Consider the following 21,128-nt stretch of genomic DNA (forward strand, 5'->3'; position numbering starts at 1 on the left):
TTGTGGCTCTATCATAAACATTTCACAGTCGGACCGTGACTTAGGGAGGAGCCGTCTAACTTAAGCGTGGAAACAGAATAGAAATAAAAATGGAAAACAAATAAAACATGTCAATATTCCTTCTTTCAAAGTTTTTTTTCTGAATGTCTGTGCAACTGAACTGAAAATCTGCTTCTTTTGTTTATTGTTATGGCCCTTTAGGAAAGTCATATAAATCTTTATTTTTATTTTACATACAGCAACATTGTAAAGGAATTGTGAAACAATAAAACATACCAAACTTTTGAAAATCTTTTAAATGAGAAATGTCAGCTTCTCAGCAAAGATTTTCCACAGTTTCTTTTGAAGAAGTTCTTGGGGGAGATGTTTTTTGTTTTAGAAAAGACCATTTTGTCAAAGTAGGCTGATTTGGTATGAAACCGTCTTGAGAAATGTTCTAACAAGGATTAAAATGGGATTTCAACACAGTGTCTGGTTTCCTAGTGTATTGCTATTTACTTAGAAGTGCAAGGTCTAACACTGAGTTGTTCTCTGTGTTTCGTATCAATGAGTCTTTATCTGTTATTTTCCACTTACAAACTTTCTTACAGTTTTTTATTTAAGCTCAGTAGAGCGTCAAATTCACTGATGACCCCAGCTCACATTGGCAGCATGTTTAGCTGAAAGCATTACACGGCCTTCCTAAAGTTAGCCAGCTGCACACCCTCTCTCAGCCTGTATGTAAATAGTATGTTGTATTCACATAGTTATTACTAATGATGGATTATGTTATCCATATATCTGCTTCCCCTTAGGAGGCTATCGAAGGACAGCGAATTTGACTTTGATAATATGAAAGTTTATTTCTACTGTGTAAAATCTAATTAAAGATATTTATACAGCAGGAGTACTAACAAAAGAAGAGCCAGGGAACCAATCTTATGTCAGTTATATCTAAATATCGATAAATTTTACTGCCCTATGGGAAGTTGGTAGTTTATTAAAGAAAAATGTTCCACAAAAAATTTCTTTAGGCTGGAGTGTGTGATTGATACTACTTCGCCAGGCTTAACCTCAAAAGACTAACTTACAAATAAGAGAATTAAAAACCCCTGAATACGTTCCAGACCAATTGTAACTATCTGGTTTTTTATAATTTGCATGCTGCTTCTACAAAAACAGTGTTCACTAGCAGCTGCGAACAACAATTAAAACTGAGTGGATCATTTGCATTCAGTTTTCACATACACTATTTGCCAACAATTGCCAACAATTTACCAACAATTACCAATAACAGCAAGGTTTGCGTGAGGAGAATTAAAAGAAAAAAAATTAAACTAAAGATGCACGTTTACATTTGTTTTCTGTATTTATGAATTTCCTATTAACAAAGGCATGTGTGCTTTACGTAACCTACATCTAATACAGTGTTGTGAATCTGTACCACTACCACCCAGGAAGACATTCCACAATCAAATGTTTTTGGGAGAAAATATCTATTCATTGAAAATGCAGGGTAGGGTCTATTTTCTCAAATGTCTTGACATCTGGTGTGGGGGGAGGGAGGAAGGGAGCTTCCTAAGCAATGAAGTATGTATTTTTGATATAGTCTTTTTTTTTATTGGTATTTTATAATCTCTTAAATTTAAATCTGGTATGTTCTATACCCACTGCATCATTAGAATATTTGAGTTTGATTTGCATCATTATTTTAGTGAAGCAATCTTGGGGGGGTGGGGGGAATAGAAGACTTACAGCAATTATTTCTTTGCCATGTCTAATTTTGACTGGATAAGATAGTGCTTTGGAGTGGGAAGAGAGATTGTCTTCTGCAGTCTAGGTTGAATTTTCCCCCTTAAATGTCTACTAATAGGAAATATGGGATATGTTTATCATATATACACACACCTTGCATTAATGAAATTGAAGTTTGGAATAATTTCCTACATAAAGGCCAGTATAATACTGAAAAGAGCATTTCATGCATACTTTAAAATTTTACTGTAAACAGACCAATAGCAAAGCCCTCAGCAACAAAGTCACAGTATAATGCCAAGTATCCTCAGGTCCTCCTTGCACATTGGAAGTTATAGGCACAGGACCTATCCTTGAAACAACAGTGCTAAAGATGTACATCTTCAAATCAGTTTAGGTGTTATGTTTCAACCCCAGAGAAATCATACAGGCAAAACCTGAATTAATTTCTAATTCCTTCTGTTAGACTAAAAAAGTCTCATAAAACATTAGTAAGATCTCTGTTCCAAAACACACATAAAAACATTTCTCCTGCTTTTTATTTTATTTTATTTTTTTTTAAAGGTAGAAGCATTCATCCGGTCTTCATTGGCAAGAAATTATAAAAGGGAATACAGATGATGAAAAAGAATATGTCCTGATTCACCTCTCCTGTGATTTACATTAAGAGCAGCACAGGATATAAAGGTAAAATGTAATTTATCTAGAAATTTGCTCTTAAAAATAACAGCAGAAAAGCTGGAAAGGCTTGTAAGGCTGTAATATTTTTTGCCAGTATTAATGATTCTTACTGTACAAACAGCAGAAATAACTCTTCCTTTAATTAGAGGTCTTGCAGTAACTGGTAGCCCCAAAATCACTGTGTTTGCAAGATGACAGAGTAGCTACCAGCAATTAACATTCTGTGCCAACAGCAATACATTTTCCAAGGAAATACACACCTGCCTAAAGCAAGTGTTATGGTATGCAACATTGGCAGCTTGAGCCAGCTTTGTCTCCACACATGAAGACATCCTACATTATGGAGCTGCTCTATGACAGTGGACCCAACAGCTACAAGTGTTTTCTTCTGTAACTGAAGAGCATTCTGGAGACAAGGCTGACAACAAAATTAAGATCCATGAAGCAGCTTCGCAAGAAACAACACTATTAGCGTCAACAGCATATTGTCTTAAATTATTAGTACTAGTATGTTATGCAATTGTTACTGCTCTGTATAAATTTACTGGGTATGTATTTTGTAACTGAAATATTCTTGTCTGAAAATTGTGGCCTCAGTCATAGGTTTTCTTTAGCTTTTCTCAGATCTAGTTGCATGAAATCATGAAAAACAAGCTATCAGCTTAGACCAAAATTTCAGAATAAATTAAGATTTGCTATACCGTTTCCCATTCCGTGGTAATGCAAATCACATTTATATTTCTAAAACTGACTGTCTGAATAAAGAACGGAAAAAAAAAAGAAGTAAAACTAAAATCAGTTCTGAAATAATAATAAGTAATTAATAAGAAGGACCCTGGGATCTACCAACCAGTCAGCCTCACCTCAGAGCCTAGTAAGGTGCAGATTCTCCAGTAAGTTGTGTTGAAACATCTGGAACACAGGGAGGTGATTAGACACAACCAACATGGATGGCTTCACCAAGGACCAATCATACCTGACTAATCCAGTGGCCTTCTATAATGGAGTGACTGCATCAGTGGACAAGGGAAGAGCCAGGGATGTCATTTACTTGGGCTTCTGTAAGGTTTGATATGGTCCGCCACAATATTCTTGACACTAAATCAGAGAGGTACGGGTTTGATGGATGGACTGTTAGATAGATAAGGAATTGGCTGGATGGCCATGTCCAAAGAGTCAATCAATGGCTCGGTGTCCAAGTGGAAACCAGTAATAAGTGATGTCCCTCAAGAGTCCAAACTGGGACCAATACTATAAACTATCTTCCTCAATGACATAGTGGGATTGAGTGCAAGTTGGAGATGAAACCAAGCTGACCTGATACATTTGAGGGAAGGGATGCCATCCAGAGGGACCTGGACAGGCTCGAGAGGTGGGCCTGTGCAAGCCTGATGAAGTCCAACAAGGCCAAGTGCAATGTCCTGCACCTGGGTTGCGGCAATCACCAGTATCAATTCAGACTGGGGGATGAACGGATTGAGAGCAGCCTGTGGAGAAGGGATACTGGTGGATGAAAAATTAGTATGACATGGCAACCTGTGCTTGCATCCCAGAAAGCTGATTGTATCCTGGGCCAGATAAAATGATGTGTGGCCAGAAGGTCGAGGGAGGTTATTCTCCCCTTCTATTGCACTCTGTTAGACTCCACCCAGAGTACTGCACCCAGTTCTGGTGTCCCCAGCACAAGAAAGACACAGACCTGTTAGAGTAGGTCCAGAAGAGGCCCATGAAAGTGATCCTCCATGATCCATGAATCACCAGAGAGCTGGAACACATCTCTTATTACGAAAGGCAGAGAGAGTTGGGATTGTTCAGCCTGGAGAAGAGCCCAGGAAGACCTTATTGTAGCCTTTCAATACTTAAAGGGGGCTTGTAGGAAAGACAGAGATTTTTTACCAATGCCTTTTGTGATAGGACAAGGGGCAATGTTTTAAACTGAAAGAGGTAGACTGGGCATAAGGAAGACATTTTTTATGAGAAGGGCGATGAGACAGTGGAACAGGTTGTCCAGAGAAGCTGTGGATGCCCAGCCACCGAAGGTGTTCAACATCAAGTTGGATGGGGCCTTGGGCAACCTGATCTAGCAAAAGATGTGCCTGTCCATGGCAGGAAGATTGGACTAAATGATATTTGAAGGTCCCTTCCAACCCAAACCATGATATGATTCTATGATTCAGATTTCTCTGCAAAGGGTATCTTTCCAGAAGATGATTATGTTTAACAATCTAAATAGAGAGCTGGATTAGGATGTGGGGGTTGTGAGTGCCTTTTTCAGCAGCCTGATACATAATCTTAGAAAACTTGTTCCCTTTCACCTCACTAAAAAAAAATTAAATCTTTCCATCTTAACTATTATGGTCTAGAAAATTCCTTCTTGCTAGAAAGAAAAGAAAAAGAAAAAGGTCCTGAATGCGAAACCTCATAGTAACAACCAGAACTATTTCATGGCCAAACATCACTGAATACAGGTAATCGTGTTACATCGCTGAATACATGAATAAAATCAGATATGAGATCCCTAAAGTTTTCAGACTGAAATTGTGTCTGAAAGGTAAGTCCTGCTGCCTTAAGCTACAATTCATTTATTAGCAAGACAGTCTACAATGATGCTTTCCAAGGTGACAAGAAATTTCTGAGATCCTCCCTCCTTGGAGCCCCTTAGGGAAGCAGCCACCTTGGCTGCCATACAGTGTTACTGGCATTGCGCAGCAGTGCTGCAAAGCAATCACTTGTGCTTGCATGCACAGACATGAAATCCCCAGGCCATAACACCCTTCTACACCTCTGCCCTGGTTCTGGTAAGCTGCTGCTTCTTATCGAGCTGCTCAGCTTTTGAACAGAGGTACTGTGGGGCCCATCAGGCTGCTGCAATAGCTAAATATGTAGACATCTCCAAGACACATATTCAGTTCTCCCTGTCCGCAAGAACATACACTGGTTGTTGAAGCAATGATGAGCAAAAACGTTACTCCGAAATATGATGATTTTCACTTCTATGTGTTGATTGATTTCCCATCTGGACATTCCTAATCTTGAAGAAAAATTTCTTTTGTTCTGCCATTTGTGCATAGTTCGCGGTTTAGAACCAGGCCCGAAATCCATGCTTAAGATTTAACTAAGAAAAAAATGACCCACTGTTTGTCCTCCATATGCAATAGAGAGTGCAGTATGTGCCAGCTCTGCAGCTGTGGGAAACAGGTGTCAGATTTAGGATGCCATCCCCGATCAGCCCCTACCCACAACAGAAAACTGAATGCACCCTTTTCTGACCTGATGCAGAAAAACAAACAAGCAAACAAACATAAAAAAGCCCAGAAAGACTGTTCTGGGGGACTATGCTCTGCAGTTTCTCTCCTGATGCCTCTTTGTAGTGGGTTACCCTGCCAGCTCTCTGTGTCAGGCAAAAAGAGGACCTGGGCTTCCTAAGTAGCTGTCTACTGTCACCTCAAAGTTGAAATTTAGTTTGCATAATGATAAAGATGTAGTAGACAGGCACAGATCTGACCACGTACCACGTATGGAATTATGCCAGAATGAATCTTCAGTAAAGCTGTGTGAACTCTAGCAACTTTTATGTCTGGTATTCTTTGTCATTGATCACTTATTTGGAGTCCAGAGGAAGACAAACTATGTACATTCATTTTCCATTCATCATTACTTTATTATCTTTCATGCAACTTTAGATCAGTATAATTCCAAAATCCAATTCTGCATCCTGTCTTGGCTAGGCAGGTCAAATAGGATTTGTTTACCGCTTTATGCCTGAAAAGCCTGTCATTGCAAGCTGATTTTATCACGTTAGTAATATTAAAAAATAATTAAAATAATTTTGCAAAGTGGGAGTGTAAACCAGGTAAGTGGGAATCCTTTTTAGGCTAACATTGGCGAGTTAAAAGTATTCACATAAGCTTTAGACACTTGGGAAATTAATGCCCTTAGAAGTACAGGACATTCTTAAAGTAATACTTCAAAGTATTATTTGACTTTATTTTACTATATTAAAGGAAAGGTGGATGAAAGAAATCTGTCTAAAATTACTGCATATTCCTATTTCAGCTCTGACCCTGAAGTGACAAGCTATTAATTTGTTCTTAATTTTAAAATATTACTGCATCTGTAAGTACAACCTCACCAGCATTTTAGTGGAGTTAGAGAAATAATTGTCTACATGACAAACACATTTATGTTTTACATTTAAACAGTAATTTAAAAATTCAGACCCAGTTCTTCCTTTATTTCTAACCTGTATACATTATCCAACTATCAATACCAGTTTTTCCTTGAATTTATTACTGAAATGCAGTTGGGGCTTTACTTTATAGAAAATATCTCTATGAGCACATCTCAAAAACAAACAGAAAATCTCAAAACAAAATGCTTCTTAGCACTGTAACAGTACCTCCACCATCTGGTGCAACCAAGGGACCATTGAGATATTATGCCTCTTTTGGGGAGCAGTAGCAAAAGCCCACATGTAAGTATAGGAGACTTGCTATGTTCCCCTACAAACGCTTTTAGCAAACAGGACTTGACACATTTTCCAGGTCAGTTATTGAAGATTCTGCTCCATTCCACTTTCCTGATATGCTCTTCAAGCTAGTTATAAACTGCCCTTCCAGGAACAATTATCGTAGAATCATAGAATCATAGAATGGTTAGAGTTGGAAGGGACACTAAAGTTCATCTAGTTCCAGCTCCTTCCACTAGACCAGGTTACTCAAAGCCCCATCCAGCCTGGCCTTGAACACTTTCAGGGATCCATAACTTCTCTGGGCAACCTGTTCCAATGCCTCACCACCCTCACAGTGAAGAATTTCTTCCTAATATCTAATCTAAATCTCCCCTCTTTCAGTTTGAAACCGTTACCCCGTGTCCTATCACTGCACTCCCTGATCAAGAGTCTCTCCCCATCTTTCCTGTAGGTGCTCTTTAGGTACTGGAAGGCCGCTATAAGGTCTCCCTGGAGCCTTCTCTTCACCGGGCTGAACAACCCCAACTCTCTCAGCCTGTCTTCACAGCAGAGGTGCTCCAGCCCTCTGGTCATCTTTGTGGCCCTCCTCTGGACTCACTCCAACACGTCCATGTCCTTCTTATCTTGGGGGGCCTCAGAACTGGATGTAATACTCCAGGTGGGGTCCATAAATTTTCCGTTCTCTGAAAATATTTCCTTTGGAGCTCTGAACTTTCTCCCTGAGTATTTCTTTGGTTGTCCTGATTCTTCTGAGAGGAAGTGGTTATTTATTCCTACTGGCACTCTGTATACAAGGTATTGACTTCTTCCACATTCCCTCAAATGTCTTTGTCAAGTGAGAGAGATACTGTCTTTATATAGAGGACAAGTATACCTGATCAATCTACAGCAACTACTTTCTTTTTAAGATTAGTAACCAGAACTTCATGTATACTTAAATTTTGAAGCATCATAATTATTCTTTTTTTCTACTATTTTTAATAAATATTCATAAAAATAATGAAAACTTGAGATAGATAACATATAATTTCCTTTTGCAAGACTCTGAGTGGAGGTAAGACGTGTTTTCACCTTAGGCTAACTAATATATGTTAATTACCCAGAACAAAACAAACAGGAGTACGCTGATTTCATTTGACTGTGACGTAGTTTTGCTACAATTAATCATACAAAGGAACAGAACTTGGGATTTTTGGCCATATCAAAAATCTTTTTCAATTATACTGATCTTTTATAAACTCATTTTTATTTTTGCCAGATGATTCTGTCAGATACAAAGTAAATAATGGGAAAGAGGTTGTAATTTGAGGGTAATTTTCAACTATACGGTTTTGTTTGTGTGTAAGTCTCTCACAGTTTTATTTTTAGAAGAAAAACATGCTCAAAACTGAATTGAAGCATTTTTCTGGAGATTCACTTTTAACTATGATCTACTTATTTTGGCTTAAACCTATTACCTGTTGGACCACTCTTCTCTGGCAGTATCGGAAAACTTAAAAAGCTTTTATTTGGGCAGTTCTATTGCTGACCTTGTTTCATTTTTACACCACCATAAAAAATATCAATGCCACACCTCCAAGACAGTTTTACAGTGGGGCAATTATTGCATAATTAATTTAGTTAATACCAGTCACCAAAAGAATGAATGCTTCTTTTTAGAGAAGATAATTTCTCTCCAAAATTAGTAATTTAAAGCTCTTCATCAATCTCTGCCTTTACTGATGCTCTGTCTGTCTGCACAGCACTTAAAGAAAAAAGATAAAAAGTAACAAGATTCAAGCAATACCTACATAATAAATGTCCTGTTTGCAGATCATCAACATTTTGTGAGCACTTCACAAGCATAAAGAAAGGTATCACATGATCTATGCTGGTAACACGATCCAAACCACAGGTGTGGTTTCTGAACTATAAAGGAGTATAAATTTCTGAAGTGTATATATGTATTTCTGAAGTATAAAAAGGAACAGTAAAAAAAACAAATAATTGAAAAAGTCTTAATTTTTTTTCATTAAATGTCAACTTGGATTTTCTGATTATGACTCAACAGATATGTAATTATTTCCACAAAGGCTTGAGCTTCAGTTATCTGCCTCTGCCTGCTAAAACATATGCATTGGTTCCTTATTTGCAAATTATTCTTCAAATGACCATTAGAAGCGCAATGCCTCACTTCATAAATGCATGATTTATGCTTTTGTTTTGAACTCCAAGACTATTAATGATTCTGGTTTACCAAATAGTGAACACACAAACACTCAAACCCATGTCCTTTCCCTATGCCCTTACCTTGATTGGAAGACAGTAAAATTACATTGCAAACTGACAGCAAATAAAGGCAGGGCAACTACACTTAAAGTTCTCCTTTTAACATATATCTGTCCTAGGTGTGGGCAAAGAAGGAAAGGAAAAGCACTACAAAGAAAATAGGTTGCCCTTTGTACCGCTTCCAGAACTGAGCAGAATTGTCTTCTGCAGTTCAACAATGGCTCTCTCATTAGCCAGAAATGACCAGTGGTATTTAATTAAAGGCTCTCGTCAAAATATTTTCAATTTTTCTCGAATTTTTGAAGGGTCTCTTTTAAATGCTTTTGATTACCATTTAGAGAAAGAAATGCTAGAAGGTGCTATTCCAATAAAAACTCTAAAAATGTGTAACAAGGGTGCAGAAAGTGGAGGAATAGCTGGAAAATGAACAAAACAAATTCCTTCATCATTTAAAGGAATTAATGCAAGTAGAATACTAAACAATAAAATAAGTTTCAAATCTAAAACACTTTTTCCCCGCCCCCCCCGAGGATTATCATTTTGGAACACTATAAATTTAGTTTGTTTAACTTTTAATAAATGTAGCAACTGTAGTTTCTTCAGATCTATAAGGACTAAACCCATGAAGGACACTACACCCTTATAGCCGTGTTTCCCATCAACACACAGGACACAGACAGAAGATCCCTAAAAGCCCTACACCTGCCTAATCCTGTGTGTCCTTTAAAGTATGGCTACAATGGTGGAAAGCCTTTCCTTCTCACCAATCTCAGTTTCAACTGAAAATAAAGCTTACATGCATGGAATGCAATCACATACCCAGATGCATTTTACTAATCAAAGACTATTCAGGTATTTTTGCATTTGTTTTTAACATTATTGCTGTATACACTTAAGATCTGTGAATTATATCAAAAAGCGGGATAAATTATTTGAAAACATAAAATATATTTTAAAGTACAATGTGCTTACTTTAAAAGACCTCAGTAAAACAGTATCTTCAAAGGCAAAATTATCTAAGTACTACTTTCCCTCAGGTGTTTATTCAAAACTTATTGCTTTGCTAAATACTTTTATTTAAGAAATCACAGAAGTTTCCTTCTGATTCCAGTAATGCTTTTTCTTATCGAGTATATTAAAAGTTTTGGTTTTAAATAACAATGCTAATTTGAGAGTGAAGATTAAAAGCCCGGCATTTTAACCTGATATGTACCACTAGGAGATTGTGTAAGGTAAGCATGGTACTGTATTTGAATTAGGATACTAGACAGCGTACTAAGGGGAGAACATACGGTAATGTCAGCATAACTGTGTATGTGGGTTTTTCTTTGAAGTACCTAGCCTTCCTCTTTATGCAGCAACCTCCAGAATAAGACCGCATTTTGAAAATGAAACCCTCATCTGATTGAAAAGGAATAATCCTTCCTCTGATAGATGAAATTGCACTTTACGGTGATTTTCCTCTTCAGTCCCTACGGCAAGGCTCACGCCAGTCTCTACGGGCAGTTATTCTTGGAACCCATGCTCACATTTGGCTGGCACTCATTTGCTCACAGTTACAGCACCAACCTTCCACGTCCAGCTCTGAAGGGAGCTGGACAGGAGCGCAAGTGGAAAGGCAACGCTATCCCTCCATCCAGACCCCAATGGGGCAGAAGCAGCCCTACGTCAGAGTCCTTCAGCGGACTTCAACTTGGCTCTCAACTGCTTTGAAGTTTAGAGGACCATTCTTAGCCAAAACCAGAAAAAAATAATGCCTTGGAGCTTGTAGTGCCCAGCATTGCCCTCAGTGACTCTCAAAGCAATCCCAGTTGCGTCCACAGGTTCCCATAATCCTGGAGCAACAGGGCTGAAATTGCTATTATTTACGTAACTGAAGGGAAAGAAATGAAACACGGAAGGCGACAGCCCTTGGGGCGTCCCTCCACCTCACACACGCACTGACTGCTCTCTGAGATTGCCTGCTCACTGAAGGAAAGATGAACTCAAGGCAAAAGCTGGAATTAAAACAGCGGGTGAACATCCCAGAATCTGGTCAGCTCATAACAGAAGAATAAAGCTTTCCTGACTATCAAAAACTGTGTTCAGAAGAAGTCCGTCCTTTTTATTTAGTGAACTAGTATGCCCAATCCACTGTTGCCATAAATCTTCTAACATTCAGTTACTATTGAACTGAGCGAGCTGACTCTTTGGCGACCCAGAAAATGTGTCATTCTTCACAGGATGCAGTTCTACTAACCATTATCCATATAACTGCTGCTACTCACAAAACATACATTTTGCTGACTACAGCATCAATAACTGTTTTATTCTATTTCATTTCTGCACATTGAATACCATCTTGGTAAAATGAATTCCTGTGATTAGCATGCACAGCAGAGCTGAGGAGCTCTATAATATGGTTAAATGAAGCTGGAATATTACCACATTACATAATTTAGAACTTATAAAGTGTAAGCTCCTCACACACAGAGTGTGGAGTAGCCTTCACCACTGTACAATCCGAAAATGTGAAGGAATTTTGAGTAGTCAGGATTAGAATCTTAATTCAAATGGATCTGGTGCATTAATTAGAATGGTTTCCACTCAATGTTCCCAAGTGTTTTTTCCCCTGGGAGATTTCCTCTTCCCTTCTCTTCAGGTTCATCTATCTGTCACCTTGGCCAGTTTTGTCAAAATCGACTCTTACTGGAACCCCACTGGCACTCCTTTTATACTACAACTTAATTCTGCATTTCTTCTATATCCTGTCTTCTCTATTACCTCTGCTTTCAAGCCCTCATAACTTTCACCTTCACTGGCATGATTACCACCTTCTGGGATGCTATGCAGCTTAAATGGTCTTCTTTAGCTTGTCCACACTGCTATCCTACAAGTATTTTTTTCCCTGGGTTATCCAAGCATTAGAGGCGAGATCTCACTCACCTTCCTGGGTCCTTGTTTGGTTTTTTTTTGCTGTTCTGCGTCATGTTACCATTGCATTGCATATGTGCATGCATACAGTGCATGACTATAGTGTATGCTACAGGTTCAATTGTTGTTTCAGACATCACAGGTTCCTTGGAAAATTCTGAATAAAACTACAGATCCCACAGCTCTCTTTTTGTAACAAGCAGCCCTGCTCTCCAGGGGTGCTGCTCTCTAATTACAAAGAGCTCTGTGATGCTAAGGGGTGGCTCACGAAAAAAGGGAAAGGAAAGTAAAAGAAAAAGGACACACCGTAAATAACACACACAAGTAACTAGGCAGATAAATCTGGATGTGATCAACTGTGACATCTTGAGAGGAAATGAGAAAAGCCCATCATTAATAATTGAAAAAAGAAAAGTGAGCCTCCTTAAAAGCGAGAGTGTTTTCCAAACACCAAAGCAAAGGGCAAAGGAAACAAAAAAAAGTTCATGCTATACTTACTCTATTTATGTGTTCGGAAAAGTATGAAAACAACAATTAGGTAGTGCATAAGATAAACATGGTTTTAGAAACACCTGGCCATACCAGTAACTTTAGTGGCTCAGGTATTTGTAATTATGTATTACCCAGACACTCTGGTGCTGACAGGGCCTCCTCATCTGACTTGCCTGAAATTATCATTCTAAAAGAAAACATTCAGTGCAAACACCATAACTATGTATGAAAACATACCACTAAATATTCGAAAACTGTGCTGTGAGCTGAAACATACAGGCTTAGGTGCTTACAGACTTTTAACGTGTCGGTCCTCACTTTCCTTCAGTACATCCAATTGTAAGCACACTAGGGTTCTTGCACAAAGATGAACAAGTTTGGTGCTTTTTGTTTAAGTTTGGCATTATTTTTAACTTCTTTAAAAATTTAAGTAGCTGTTCGCATTCTATGAATATTGTAAATATCCATTTTTAAGTAGGAACAACATAGCCGTCCCTTTTTTCCCTTTCTCTTCATAACATTTGTTAAATAATTACTGATTTGCTAACACAGTGTAGGCAATCCTAACATTTCATAACTGAAATTAAAATAGATGTATTTTTGGCTCCTGGATTCCATGTGAAGGCACACTGCTTTAATTGCTTTTACTGCATCTAAGAAGCTTCTCTCAGTTTTAATATCTGGTAATTTTTAGGCAGAATAAAAGACAAGATAAGAACATGTTACAGGAAAAAAATAAATCATGAACATTTTTACTTTGAAAATGTCCAAATGCATAAATGCAGCAATCTCCATCAACTTTTTCATCAAAAATGTTTTGAAATATTTCTCCCATGAGCTTCGCTATAGAGTGAGTAGAATTTCTAAAACAGGTTTAAGGGCTATCATATTTTTTTGTAAATTAGTGTAACGCCAGTGACATCATGATTTACGTTGGCCTTTAATTTTCATGCCAAATGATAAAATTTGACCTTGATGAAAATCGGAGGCATATGGAATGCATTTGGAATTTCACTTTTTTACATATGCATGAAATGCAGAAATAGCCTACTTTGTCCCATAATGCTGTGTCTGTGATTCTGAAAAGCATCACGTTTCTTCTCATGTCAAAACTAAAACTAAAACTAAAACTAAAACTGAAACCACAGGATTTGGTTCATACCGTTTCTCCATCCCCTCCCTCTTCTGAATCGACCTTTATGTCTGACTGAGGCACTGATCTTCTTGTCTGACAAGATATCAAGAAACTGAAATGGTGGCTGCTTTCTGCTTAATTTATATGAATATTTTTAGAGTGAATATATTTGAATAAATGGTTTGAGAGAGCTCTCCTTTTCTTGTACTAGATGAAGGTGACTAGCAGCTACTTTAAATCTTCCAATTAAAACTGCTACATTTTTGTGTAACTGTTTACAAAATATTTTCCCTGTTAGAAGGACAGATTTTGGAGGGGAATGATTCCAGAAAGATTCTGAATCTATGCTCCCATTTGCAGAGGCAGAAACAGCTGTGTGGGGAAAAAAAATAATAAAAAATTGCATAGATCTATTCTGTGCACTGGCTGCAGTGAGAGAGTTCAAGTAATGGCCTTCAGAGTGGTATCAGTATGCTCCAGAGACAGAATACCAGGCTCAGCACAGGGGCTCCGCCTGAGCAAATTAAAGAATTCAATCTCGACAACATCTTAATTACCCTCTGGGAAATTTGGTAGACTACCAAATTCTTTGCCTGCTATTTATATATAAAGAAAGGAGCATGCTGCTTCTCTACGTCCAGATGTATCATTAAAATATTTTTCTGAGGTGACATATTTTTTATTATTCAACATTCACTCCTCATCCTTCATGCTTTTTTCTTTAAGAATGTGATGACAGCAGAATTTTCTCTTGTGATATTGTTAATAATATTTACAGTGACAGAAACCACTTTGGAAGAACTATTTGCAGAAAAAATACCTCTGTCTACCTTTGGGGTGCCCATAGCTCCTTTTCCGTATTGCAGGACAGCGCACACACACTGCACTACGTGGCCTCTCTACTTGAGTGCTTTCTCAAGACATGTCAAATTATATTACTTTGAAGTTCTATCGACCTATAGCTGTTCTCATTCACACGGCTGGGTGACCTGTTCTTCCTTGCACATTCAAGGGCTTTTTAATGGATTTGAGACCGGGCTCTCCCAGGGAGCTGGCAGGGCTCCTCATCATCAGGCACTTGACCGAGGCTTTTCAACATCCTGCACCTCCTGGACTCTCAGGCCTGGGGTCTCACCTGCATTGGCATCCCCTTTCTGGCAGAAAGTCCTGTGCACAAGAATAAAATGAGGCAGAACACAGTGGCCTGCATGATTAAACTTAGATGTATAGTGAGTCTGCGAATGATCTTCTAGTTTAAGGATGATTTAATTCACAGTGAGGCAGTAAACAAGGATGGAACAAAGCTCTGAAACCTGTTATTCAAGAATGAGACTTAACGTTCATGTCAAAAGCTTCTATACAATTTCTAGTGGTACTGACAAAATATACCAGAAATCACAGCTGTATTAAAAATAGAGATTATGTAAAAGAATTGAAGGTGTTAAACTGTGATCACCTATATATTTATTAAAAATCTGTATATCAGCAGGCTACTGTTACATAACAGACTTTTTATGTTTCTCTTTTTGCTGGTCAGGAAATGAAAAACACTTTTTGGCATGCAAATTCTTCTTCCAACATCAAAATAAACCAACCCACTCCGTTCAGTTTTGGATAGTTAAATACATTGTCTCCTTTTACCTTTTATTATTACTGTAGCTCAAATGTCACCCTTGTATTGACAGTAATAGTATACAAAGTTATTCCTTTTTTTCCTGCTCATATACTTTCTGATTAATGAAATGCAGCACAATATTTTACTACGATGAGTTCTCATTGCAAAATCCCACACCAAAGATCGGGCTGCAATGCTGAAAATGCAAAACGGAAAGATTTAAGGATGCACAGTGGGGTTGTGAGTGAGGCATGAAGGAAAGTCAAGGAAGGACTGAATCCATTATTTCAAGAGAGATGAACAAGCTAAAATGGTGCATTGCTTGTGATAGAAAATGGAAGCATACTGGCATTGCTACTAAAAGGAGACAAAAGATCTAGCTTTTCTTAAGATATCTTTATCTTCTGCAAAACATAGGAAGTGGCTGCAGAGGATCTGTATAACAAAACTTTGTAACACAAAGAAATCCCCTTTTTATTTGTGAATTGTAACTTCCCTTTTTTCCAGCAGCTTCCTTCTCTAAGATATTGTTCAGCACTGATCGACTTTCGTACTTTTCAAAACCAAAGACTACTGAGGATAAGTTTATCATTTCCAAACACTAATTCTAGGCCCCTTTGAATGTAAATACCACCTGATGCCTGGGGGAGACCAGGGAAGAAATGGGTGTCTGCACTGAATAAAAAACATGTCTCTCTAAGTGAAGCTGTTCTTTGATGTGCATCAGTTTTAAACATCTATTCATTATACTGGAGTGTGGATGCCTATTGTCCCTACTCCACAACTTATTTCTGAACTTCCTCTGGAAAACAAAATCTGATATTCAGTAAACTTAAGAACTTCCAAATAATTCCTAACACATATTTAACTCAGAGAAATGTATGCAGACCATCACATACACAAGAGCTCAAGATAACACCCCAAAAGAATGAAACAGATTATTTTCATTTATTCTGGTAGTAGGTCTCGCAGCTACAGCGTAAACGGATTTCTCTAAGTGATTTTATGTGTGTGAATTTTGAATTTAGAGGAACCCTGAATTTCATAAAAGGAGTGGTCAGAACTCACTGAAAATCAGATTCCTTCAGGCTGTATAATCTGAGCACCAGAGGCCACCTGTTATTTTTGAAGCTACTAGATGGAATCATCAGAGAGGAGTCAAGCACATGGATTAAAATAAATGGTTTAAACCTGAGGAGATTTACTCTATCTACATACCATTTTGTACATATTTCTAGTCATTTCAACACAATTATTTAAGTTTTCCATCTCAGTCTGAAGAACGGTAGCTTCTTGTCTCGACAGCACAGTAGTTGTGACAGCTTTTCATAGAGTCATAGAATGGTTCAGGTTGGAAGGGACCTTAAAGATCATCTAGTTCCAGCCCCCTTTTACTTCCTTTCAGGCAGGCAGACCTGATAACATTGGAGACCTCCGAAACCTTAATTAATTATACTACCAACCCCCTGGATAAGCGCTTTTTAAAATCTATATTCAAAAATTAAAGAGCAGAAAAAAATACAATCGTAAAGATTTTTTTTGGTTTTCTCCTTTAGGACTACTTGAGAGATGATTTTTTTTCCTCAATATACAGGTCCATCAAATTCAGGGAAAAGAAATACAGAAGTTTAACCACAAGCAATTAAAGTCAATATAGAAGACACTGGAAATAATATTTCTAGACAAGTACTGCACTCATATGAAGTTTGGCTATGTCTGACGATATAAAAAATATCTTCACCCAAGAATGCTGAAACTACATTAGTAAAAATGAGTTCTTACAGCACTGTTGTCCAACTGGGGAAGGAAACTGAGTTAACCTGGCTACACAAACACACCATCAGCAACAGCCAATATCACAGTGTGGAAAATCTTCATATTGCTTATACTTATTTGAATGAATACAGGCTGTTGACTGCAGATACCCAAAATAAAAGCACATCATTTTAGCACCATCACAGTGGTGTTTTCTTCAGGATGGATTTTCATAGAAGAAAAAAGGGAAAATAGTTTATCAGACAGTGTCTTATGGTACACACTTAGAGGATTTCTCATCCAAATAACATTTACTAATCATTTAAGGGCCCATATGAAGCTCTTAGCAAGAATTCCCAGACCCCAATGCCAGGTGGCAGTTCATATTTGACCAGGAAGAAAAAAGACCTTAAATCAGAATCAGGCTGCTGTATATAAAAACAACTGGGATATTAGATTAGAGGACACCACATGTCCCAAGCACAAAAGTTTTGCTCACATGGAAAATTTCAGCTTATGGAGTACTGGGATCTTTTTTCTTTAGAAAAGAAATACATTTGTATGGACACATGTGGTGACATTCTGAAATAACCCCTCTTTTTCAGTGCCTTACATTAGCACTTAGTATTTTCTAGATAGTAAAGAAAAAATCATTCTTGAGATACCTAAAAACTAATCAGAATTTGTTTGGGGTTTTTTTTTGCTAGTACCCTAATGTGAAATCAGAAGTACAGAGGAAACTTATGCAAATCCACAAACAGGATGCACTATGCATTCCAATTTCGCAACAAGAATGTTAGGAAAACAAGTTAAATAGGTGGTAATAAATCTTTTCACAAGGAGGAAGACAAACGACAGAATGAGTGGCAATTTACTTCACAATAATTTCCCAAACCTGTTTATAAATAGAATGATCAAACTGCAACTCTGAACTTACCTTTTTGGCTGATTAAAAGCACCTCATTACCTCACAGATCATCAACATAAAGACATATTAGTCTCTTCTCACTGGCAGTGACTTATTGCTAACTCCAAATTGAATATTGATGTTTTGCTATTGAAATGTCAATGCCAAAAATTACACATAACCCACTAGAATCAATGGCACCTTCAGATTTAACTACACTCACAATGATAGGAAGCCAAATAAGTCAGAATCAGTTATTTTGGATAAAAGTGATAATAATAATGGCTTTTTAGAAAAAAAAATTAAATGCTCTTTGTAAGTCTTATTTTAAAATATTATATTATTTTTTGTGACTTTTATCTCGCATAAGATACCAAGCTATCATATATGACGGAGAAAAACCACCATGTGGCTGCTGTTATGTCACATAGAGATGCTTTGGAAATTTTACTCATTATCTTCACTGTCACTTTTTTAGCTGTCATTGAGCCAAATACATTCCAATTCTACAAGTGTTTAAGTACATGCTTAAATTTTCATTAAACAGAATGCAACATAATAATGAAAAACATAATCATGGAAATTGTGTTTAAGCTCTTGTAAAATTACAGCTTTAGCCATCAGACTGCTGATTGCCAGTGACTTCTCCGCTTCTGCTGGATTCAAAAAGTCAAGACAGACGAGGCCTATGTAATACAAAACAAAATCTGGGGAGCTTCACCAGCACCTCTTTGAAACACAACATCACCCACACTTTTCTGGCAAGTCCAGTTGTTCAATGCCTAACCGTCTGCATGGAAAAATCATTGTGTTTGTGCTATTCCTCACAACTGGAATTTTTCTACTGTTTTTAGCATGTGAAAGAGAGAGAGTGAAAACGGCCACCCTTTTTCACTATTTACAAATGGCTTTCATCGTCAGAAGGTGCCTGTAAGGAAATGCTGCCACTTTTCTTTTTACAATCACCACCCACACCTCGTAGCAGGGTTTCACTCACAGCAAAGGCTGATTCACCTTTTTTTGTCTCCCTACTAAAGAAATACAATACATTAAAATCCACAGCCTTGGGGTTCAGCTTGTTAAATAAATGCTGAAGAGTTGCATATTAACTCCCCCGGTTTAGGTGCTGTGAAGGCTGCTGATTTTATTTTTCAAAAGGGCCAATTTTCCACCTTGAATATACAGCTCATAGTGGCACTTCTGTAGAGAGGGGGTAATTCTTCTGCTCAGTGCTTCATTTAAAGGCATGAATTTGGAGCAGCTTTTGCATAGCTTCTGGTTCAGTTCTTTATAATATGTAATAAAAAAGCTTTTGAAAATCTTTTTTTCACCATGTGTAAAAGAGTTAGTTTCAATGGCAGAAAGATTCAGAGAGGAATGTTCTTTCCTACAGACAACTAAGACAATTTCAAAAATAAAATTCAGGCGTTAAACAAAGTCTCAAAGGAAAGAGAGTAATATTAAGCCTAGACCCTTAACCAAAGCTAAGGAAGGTATTCAATGACATATTTTTCTTGGCAGAACCAGCCGTTCTTCCACAGTAACAAAATTAATTATCAAAAGAAGCTAGTTTCCCTGAGGTATTTTTAAACTCTAGAAAACTAAATTTTCCAAATATTTAACATGACTACCTTTCAAATATCACTACTAAGAACTATGTTCAAAAGCACATATAAGAACCTCTCATTTTAAATACTGTACAGCAATAAAGATTGTCAAACAAGTACAACTGAAGAATCACCCTCAGTCTCCCTTCTAAAAAAATCACCAATAAACACAAAATCACCAATAAACACAGAATATAGAGAATACATCCTGAAATAATAAATGCATTCCCATTCAGATTTAAATCCTCGTGCTCAGCTTCACTGTTCTTTCACTCAAATTGATGGAAATATAGGAGCAATAACCCAGACACTCACAAATAGCCTAAATCTTGGCAGCCTTTTCCTTTCTTCCTGAAAGGGAGGTGTGCTTGTTAACAAATACAAAGAAACCTATCGCATTGATTTTAAGTTATAAGAGGGTTCTCTGCTAAAACTGTAGATGAAGCACTAAGCAAGGGTATTTTCTTCAAAACCTAGAGGTACTGTAAGGTCATTTTAGTCACTGGAAACCATAATAGTATAAAATTACAGGTAATGAAAATGGAACATTTACCTTGCAAAATACAGGCTCCACAGAAACAAGCAGGAAAGACAAAGAGTTTGCTGCCAAGTTTTCCAGCTCCACTGCTCGCTAACTAGAAAAGAAGAGGAAAATTTATTTAGACTTGTCGGTTCTACTGAGTTTTCTGAAATGGTGATGTTTTTAGTGAAAATCCCTAAGACGTTTTAGGATCATATTTAGCTCCTATCCAAAAGAACAGAAAGGACTGTCAGAGCTGTAAATGCCTCTGCTGAGGTAAATAGGGTTAGAGGCAAGTGAAAGCAAATAATACCAAATAATAGTGCGCACTCCCTGGCACTCAAGGGGAGCAGGCAACTGTTGCTTACAGTAGCTTAGAAAGCCATTTACTGAAGTAACTGAAGGAGAAACTGACAAAACATTAAACCCAGAATGGAGACAAAGAAAAAAATATCTTTGCAACAGTAGGATTAACTACTTGTCTCTGCTGATGCTGGAGTTTGGCACCTCCACAGCTTTCTCCATCCATGTCTCCAACTCTACAGTAAGAAAGGAGGTTTTTAGAACTGTATCCCCTTGCTATATTGAATTAAAATCTGAACTTTCCATTAATTTCAATGGGACATATGAAAAAAGAACTGTCTTCAACAGTGAAGGCAGAGGAGTTAAGAAAAGTTCTGACTCTTACGTTTGTCTTCAACAGTGAAGGCAGAGGAGTTAAGAAAAGTTCTGACTCTTACGTTTGTCAGGACCAGAATAACTGCTGATAGAGCAAAGGAACTATAGATTACACAATAACCCCGAACTACGCTGATACCAAAGACTAGTAATGACTGTGCTACTTCAAAATTAATCTGAAAAAAATGCCATGAACAATTTTGGTCAACATGTTCCCCTAAGCTTTTCAGAAAGACAAACCAAGAGAACAAAATTATTTGTCTTCCTGCCATATAGAAATGACTTTTCCAAGACCTTTCACAATGCCTGAAAAAGAAGACTCTGCACCTCTCTATAAAGCACATTACGATCT

General features: G+C 37.5%; 1 protein-coding gene across 1 annotated transcript in view; it reads right to left on the reverse strand.

The window, feature by feature from the left end:
• The window catches only part of LINGO2 (leucine rich repeat and Ig domain containing 2), a 546,343-nt gene that overhangs the window by 328,741 nt on the left and 196,474 nt on the right, over positions 1-21,128 (reverse strand). The window contains exon 2 of the mRNA XM_063320456.1: positions 20,132-20,213. The gene's annotated coding sequence lies outside the window, so the exon portion shown is untranslated. The remainder of the gene's footprint in view (positions 1-20,131; positions 20,214-21,128) is intronic.

The sequence above is a fragment of the Chroicocephalus ridibundus genome, chromosome Z, assembly GCF_963924245.1.
Source record: "Chroicocephalus ridibundus chromosome Z, bChrRid1.1, whole genome shotgun sequence".
NCBI classification, from domain to species: domain Eukaryota; kingdom Metazoa; phylum Chordata; class Aves; order Charadriiformes; family Laridae; genus Chroicocephalus; species Chroicocephalus ridibundus.